Source organism: Scyliorhinus canicula, chromosome 23, assembly GCF_902713615.1.
Source record: "Scyliorhinus canicula chromosome 23, sScyCan1.1, whole genome shotgun sequence".
NCBI lineage: Eukaryota > Metazoa > Chordata > Chondrichthyes > Carcharhiniformes > Scyliorhinidae > Scyliorhinus > Scyliorhinus canicula.
This window is the reverse complement of record NC_052168.1, coordinates 19,458,893-19,466,610: the sequence shown is the minus strand read 5'-3', so window position 1 is coordinate 19,466,610 and position 7,718 is coordinate 19,458,893. Positions and strand designations below refer to the sequence as shown.

The following is a 7,718-nucleotide window of genomic DNA, read 5'->3' as shown; positions in this document are numbered from 1 at the left end:
CCTATTCTACGGGGTCTAAAAGTCTGGAGGCATAAGCCACTGGTCGTAGCTGCTCGTGCCGTTCCTGAAGGAGCACGGCCGAGAGGGTCAGATCGGAGCTAGCTACCTCTATTGCATAGGGGGAGAGCGGGTCTGGAACTTGTAGCACGGGTGCTGCGCTGAGGGCTTTCTTTAACTCTTTCACAGCCTCTGTATGCTGCGGAAGCCATTCCCAAGGGGCTCCTTTCTTAAGGAGGTCTGAAAGTGGGGCTGCCTTTGTCACAAAACCATCGATATGGTTCTGACAGTACCCAACCAGTCCTAAAAACGTCCGGAGGGCTGAAACACCTTGGGGAAGGGGCAATTTGACGATCAATTCAATTCTTTTGAACTCAATCTCACGTTTGCCGTGCGTGATGACTGTACCCAAATACATCACCTGAGTCTCCAATATTTGGGCCTTTCTGGGGTTAACTTTGCATCCAATGTCTTGTAAAATTTCCAGGAGCTCGGACAGAAGCGTGATGTGCTCTGCCTTGGTGTCTGTCTGCAGTAATAGGTCGTCCACATGCTGTACCAGACATTCGGGTCGGGAAAATTTCCAGCTGTCGGAAAATGGAGGGGAAGTTATGGAATCCTTGTGGGAGGCATGTCCACGTGTACTGCTGTCCTTTAAATGTGAAGGCAAATTTGTACTGGCACGCTTTTGCCAATGGGATTGACCAGAAGCCGTTGCTAATGTCCAATACCGTGAAATATTTGGAGTGGTGTCCCTGCTTGAGCATGGTCTCGGGACTTGTTGCTACCGTGGGGGCTACTGCTGGGGTTACTTTGTTGAGTTCCCGATAATCAATGGTCAGACGCCATGATCGGTCGGGCTTCCTCACTGGCCAAATAGGTGCATTATTAGTTGAGGCTACTGTCCTAAGTACACCCTGCTCTAATAAGCTCTCTATAACTTTTCCAATTTCTCCCTCTGCTTCTAGGGGAAATCGGTACTGTCGCTGTGGTCTCAGGTCAGGTCCAGTAACTTGAACTTGTCCAGTCATTCTGCCGCAGTCGCGCCGGTGACTGGCAAATGCTGCCCTGTGTCTGTTCAAAACTGCCCTAACCTGTTTGTCCGTGCTAAGCGTGGTCGGGTCAAAACAATAGTCGCCTACTGTGCTAATCCTGTTTGCATACTCTCCTACTGTGAGAGTTGCGGGTGCTCTGTCGGATTTCGCCATTCTCCAGACACACTGATTTACTGGATCGAACAACAGGCTGTGGGCAATCATAAAGTCAATACCCAGTATGTGTTCTGCTGTGCGGGGCAGATTAACTAACACAACGGGGTGTCTGATGGAGATGTTCCCTAGTTGGATGGATACAGGGGCTGTAATGTGTCCCTGCTGCAAGTGACCTGTAAATCCGCTGAGTGTAATTGAAGCTATAGTGGGCCACGTGTCTGCCTGTGCTGTAGTGGAGGAATTAATGGTAGTGCGGGACGCTCCTGTGTCCCAAAGTAATTTAATGGGCTTCCCTCTAATTTTTGCTGTGACCACCGGTCTTCCGGATCGGTCCCAGAGGGTGTCACAGACCCAAGTGGGGGAGCCCGAACACCGTCAGTCCATTCCGTCCACATTGGTCTGTCCTGACTGCATCTCTATACTGTGGATAGGCTTTGCTTTGTTCCTGGTCAGAATGCCTGTCTGCTGGCCTCTCTGAGATTTCTGTGGGCCGTTGCATTCCCTAGCAAAATGTCCTAACTGTCCGCAGTTGTAACATTCCTGCGACTTCTGTGGGGGGCTGTTCTTTCCTTCGTTTACCCATGCGGGGTTTTGGTGCGCTCTTACTGCCTGTATATCTGCTGCAGCCTGAGCTTCTTCTGGGGTCTTAACTTTAACCTTGCCTTGAATGGATTGTTCCCAAGCGCGGGACAATCTTTTCAAAACCCATTTTTCATTATGGGCCTCTTCTTTTTTTTTCTCTTTTTTTTTTTTAAATTTAGAGTACCCAATTATTTTTCCAATTAAGGGGCAATTTAGTGTGGCCAATCCACCTATCCTGCACATCTTTTGGGTTGTGGGGGTGAAACCCACGCAGACACGGGGAGAATGTGCAAACTCCTCACGGACAGTGACCCAGAGCCGGGATTTGAACCCGGGTCCTCAGCGCCGTAGGCAGCAATGCTAACCACTGTGCCACCGTGCAGCCCTTTATGGGCCTCTTCTGAGGGGTCATAACTGCTGCAGACATTCTGTCCTGCATCTGTGGCGTGGGAGATGATTGTGCGGGTCCATTTAACCATATTATCGCGGGTTAAATGTGTGCGGTCTAAATCGCCAAAAACGGCAGTGAAATGAATCCCCAGCCTTCCTGCGAAAGCTGTGGGATACTCTGTCCTCTTCTGCCTACACTTATATAGGCCTTCGACTGGGTCTCCTCTATTGTACCCTATCGCGTCTAAAATAGCTGTATGCATCTCCTCTAGTGTGCCTCCTCCAACGTTCTGTGGGTGGGGGAGGGCTGCTACAACCGATGAGTCTAAACTCAACACTGTGAGCTTTACTTGCTCTCGCTCATCCAGGCCGTACATGGTTGCCTGTTGTTTAACTCTTGCGAAAAATTGGTGGGGGTCTGCAGTGGGGAGGAACGGGGTGATTTTCTCACATGCGTCCCTTAGTTGTGTTACGGTGTAGGTGACCTCGGGTGCGCTTTCTGTGGTTGCCTTTCTTTGGGTGGTGACTGGGTTCATAGGTGCGGGTGCTATCTGATCTGTGGGGGGTTGGGGCGCTTTCCTTTTCTGTTGCGCTGCTGGCGCACATGTTCCCTGAACATAGCGCTGTGCGGTTTCGCTTAATTCCTGCCAATCTGGGGCATTTTCCTCATCTAATTGGGTTCCAAATGTCTCTTGGAACCCATCCTGTACAGAAAGCAGAGATTGCAGCTGCGCAATCTGCTTCCTACATTTCGCATGATCCACTGTGCTTTGCCTTTTCTCAGTGGTGGCAGCATGGAGTGCTCTTAAAGCTGCCTTTTGGTCAGAGCATTGCCTTTGCAGTGCCTCTACCTGCTTCTCTGAATTTTCCCTGATCAGAACTGCGCGCTGCACATCTTGATAGGCTTTCTCATACTGGGCTTGGGAACTGCTCAGATGGGCTAGACAAGACTGATGTGCTCTCTTGGCATCATCCACCTCTCTACCCTTCTCTGCCAACTTCCTTCTTAATTTTAGATTCTCCTTTTCGATGTCCCTGACATCCACTTTGCTCATCCTATTCCTCTCTTCTAAATCTTTGCGGAGCGTCCGAACGACCTCCTCTGTGCCTCGCAATTGTGCCAAGCAGGACACAATTGCCATCGGCTTGCGTGCTTTACTTAAATTCTTTTTATGAATTTGAGATAGGTTCTCTCATCAAGTATGTCCTATACACCCGGGACCTGTCTCCTCATTCAAACAAAACTCACTCCAAAGGGGCCATCCTTTCCCTTTGAGATATTTCCTGAGTTTCAGCTCCCATACGAGACATTGGCCTACTCTGCTACTGTTGGTCGCTGCGACCACAAACTGCTATGGGTTCATGAGGCGTTCCATTGCCTGCATGACCATTTTCTCTTATGCTCTCTTTAATTTGGAACAAGGATAATAAGGTAATGCTTAAAATACGGGTACGGCTTTCGCTATGTTCCAATTATAAAAACACCCGACAGTTTGTCGCTACAAAAATCTCTCGGTTTAACCTTACAACCCTGTTAGTTACGCATGCAAAAACACACTTCTGAATTATGACTATTGATTTGAACTCCTTGAACACTTGTGGTTTTTCCTTTTCATAATTGGATTTCTGATTCAAATTTCTGGGTTCTCTCGGAGTTGGGGGGCCACTTCTAATCGAGTCCCAGCGGAGTCGCCACTAAATGTTGCTCGTTCTGGGTGAGTGTGCTTAACACTCAATTTGGCTCTGTTTCGTTACTTAGCTCTGGAGTCGCCAGGTATTGTTAAGATACCGCCACAAGTTTCAAGGTTAAGTTCAAAGCAATAAAACCATACACCAATTAGTAAGTTCAAACAACTGAGTTTATTATAATACAATTATAATCCTACCCATGCACGCGCTAAGAGGATTAAACTATTCCTACCGCTAAATAAACAAATACTTATCTCGAAGGAGCTGCCGGATCAGGGGGCAAGGCCTCTTGCTCTGCTCTAGTCTGCAGACTTCAGGGTGGTACAGGTTAAAAGGGGTCAGGAGTGCCTATCTCTGGTAGCGATCGTTGTGAGACTTACTTACTGGCGGCTGCTGTCCCCAAACCTCTCCTCTCTCTCGTTCAAGGTCTTCTTGGCAAAGCTGGTCGAAATGCTGGTCCAGAGAGGAGGGCTGGTTCAAAAGAACGAACTATGTGTGGGACCTGTCTTTTATATGACCCAGGGATCCGCGCCCCTTTGGGCGGACCCCTTTACCTGCTCGGAATCGATTGGGTCTCTTCCCAATTGATATGTTTGAATCCCCCCAATACTGAGGCTGTTCCTTGGCTACTGGGGGGGCTTTCAGGTGCTTTGTTTTCGGACCCCGCTGGTGCCGGGGTGTCTGGTATCCTATACAATGTTGCAGTTACTTCCCCATTTGTGTCCATTGTCTCTGGGATCGTTCCATTACGATGTTAACTATCCCGGAGATTGCCTCATTAGTATGCGGAATGTTCGTTTCGGTGCTGTCTGCTCTCTTAGCAGACAGAATCCACATTTGCTTGGTGCAGCCTGCTGGTGCTGCAAACATTGTCCATTTTAACCTGTGTGCTTTACGTCCTTCCATTTTGTATTTAGGGAATGGCCAACTTCGGTGGCTACACTCCACACACATGAGTACGGACTCAACCGGGATCTTGGATTCATGTCGCATTACATTCACCCCCCCCCCCCCCCCCCCCCCCCCACCATCTGGCCTGGGCTTCCAAAATCCTACCAACTGTCCTGGCTTGAGACAATTCACACCTCTTTAACCTGGGGTTACCCCTATCTCGGGATCTGTAAAGATTCAATTACCTGCAAATGCTCACATTCTAAGCATTGTCTGGCATCTTTGAATTTCTCTATATATATGTTTCTGGAACATACCTCTTCATTCACCTGAGGAAGGAGCAGTGCTCCGAAAGCTAGTGTTTGAAACAAACATGTTGGACTTTAACTTGGTGTTGTAAGACTTCTTACTCCACTGTCTGAGTGAGCACCCATGTGCTGGAAGTATTGATGGGATCTTCTTGAGGCAACTCCCATCTGACATGGGCGACCGGGCTGCTGCTCTTCGGATAAAGAAAAACAGGACGGCATCAATGGAAAAAGTGGCAAAACCCGAGGGAGCTGGAGGGGGAGATAACTGAGCTCCAGAGCACTGGAGACAACGAGGAGGCCAGTGCCAACCCAACTTCAAGCTCAAAGTGAAGATGTCAACGCACCCCAGCTTCCGGGAAGCCAGGAGCAGCAACGCCCCTGAATGGGAAAGGATGGGAGCGGTTACTCCAACAGGGAACAATCCAAATCCCGCTCCATACAAAACCAGGGCCGCACGGTAGCATTGTGGATAGCACAATTGCTTCACAGCTCCAGGGTCCCAGGTTCGATTCCGGCTTGGGTCACTGTCTGTGCGGAGTCTGCACATCCTCCTTGTGTGTGCGTGGGTTTCCTCCGGGTTCTCCGGTTTACTCCCACAGTCCAAAGATGTGCAGGTTAGGTGGATTGGCCATGCTAAATTGCCCTTAGTGTCCAAAATTGCCCTTAGTGGGGTTACTGGGTTATGAGGATTGTGTGGAGGTGTGGACCTTGGGTCGGATGCTCTTTCCAAGAGCCGGGGCAGACTCAGTGGGCCGAATGACCTCCTTCTGCACTGTAAATTCTATGAAAACCCAAATCTCAGTTACCGACTGTGCTGTGTTCAGCGCTGTGGGAGTGATTTGGCCCAGACCTGATGGAAGTGTACAAGAGTATCCTTCCGGCTGGGAGCATGTCCGAATCCATGAGGACGGCATCATCACCCTCATCTACCAGCAGAAGGGTAGAATCATAGAATCCCTACAATGCAGAAGGAGGCCATTCGGCCCATTGAATTGGCACCAATTCTCTGAAAGATCACCCTGTCTAGGGCCATGACCCCTCCCTATCCTCCATAACCCACCCAACCTTTGGACACAAAGGGGAAATTTAACATGGCCAATCCATCTAACCTGCACATCTTTAGACTGTGTTAGGAAACGGGAGCACCGGGAGGAAACCCACTCAGACACGGGGAGAATGTGCAAACTCCACACAGACAGTCACCCATGGTAGGGATTGAACCTGGGTCCCTGCTCTGTGCAGTACCACTGCTGACCACTGTGCCACCATGCCGCCTTGTCATCGCCAATCGGGTCAGATTTGCTCTGGAGTCGGTGATCCAACCTGCTCTGTACCTGGCAGGAAGGTAGTCTCACGCTACTCAAGGATACAATCACCTATGTGCGGGACAGGAGTGTGGATGCCTGTCTCACCAGCCTGGAGCAGGAGACCTTTTTTTTGTGCAAGAAAATCCTTCAAACAATTTATTTGCCAATGTAAAATATACAGATACTACACATTTAACGGTAGCAACGGAGCTACAGTGTATTATGTCTTCTCCATGCAGCACAACGAGAGCCTCCAATAAATAGTAAGATGGAATTTGTGACCTTTACCCAAACGGCGGCACTTCTTGCCAGCAGATGTCAGGCCACGCATCTCCCTGGGCTTACGCACAGGTGTTGTGATCCTTTGGGTGTCGGATAGCTTTGTGGAACGGGTCAACGGGAACAACCTCGAAGAACTTGTAGGTGGTGTCTTCACCCACCCAGTATGAGGCGAGTACTCTCAGTCTTCCACAATGATGAGCAGCTCGCTCCTCAGCAAAAGACTGAAGACTTTGTGCAAACTTCAGCTGATTGACACCATGACGCACTGGTTTACCGTGTGTGGCAGCCTTGGGAACAGGACGTTTGAGGCCACCACGATGCACTCGCACACAATATATCACATAACCTTGTAGCCCAGTCTGCGAGCCTTGTCTGGTCTGGTAGGCCAGGGAGCCCGGGGCAAAGCCGAGAGTTGGCGGTACTGCCAGTAACGGACCCACAGCAAGAATCGCATCACCTCCCACTGTTTCTTCCTCTATAATTACTGCATGCACTTGTAGGCTCCCATCCTTGGTAATTCTGGGGGTGGGGGTCAGACAGAGAGAGAGGGAGAGGCCCGATTACACAAGACAAGTGGCAAAGCAGCAACCCCGACTCCCAGCGCGGCCGGTACAGGGCTCCCAGCACAGCCAGTACAGGCTTCCCTCGCCCTCCCCCTCCCCTTGTGGAGATGGCCTCAGGGATTGCCCCTGTTTGCCGGGACTCCCCGGACACATTCGGCTCCAGTATAAGGGTGGCCCTGTCCGTGGTGCAGCCCTGCTGGTGAACGTGGCGGCAGCAGGTCCGGATGGGTGAGCTGGCCAGGGGATGGCGGCAGATAGAGGCTTGCGCCGGCCCTGGCTCTCGTTCTCACCTGCTGATCGCAGGAGAAAGCCTTTGACTGAATATCGCACAACCACATGACGGATGTGTTCTCCAAAATACGCAAACATCAATAGCACAGTCTCAATTGGAAAGCTTTCCGATCAAATTTGGAGTCAGGCGGGGCTGCCTTCTCTCCTCTGTCCTGTTTTTGTGTTGCATAGAACATGTTGCCGAGTTTTTCCAGCATTTTCTCT

The 7,718-nt window shown here is 50.2% G+C and overlaps 1 pseudogene; it reads right to left on the bottom strand.

Annotated features, from left to right (window-relative positions):
* Window positions 1–6,588: 6,588 nt before the first annotated feature.
* Window positions 6,589–7,168, bottom strand: LOC119956520 (annotated as a pseudogene).
* Between the last annotated feature and the right edge of the window lie 550 nt (window positions 7,169–7,718).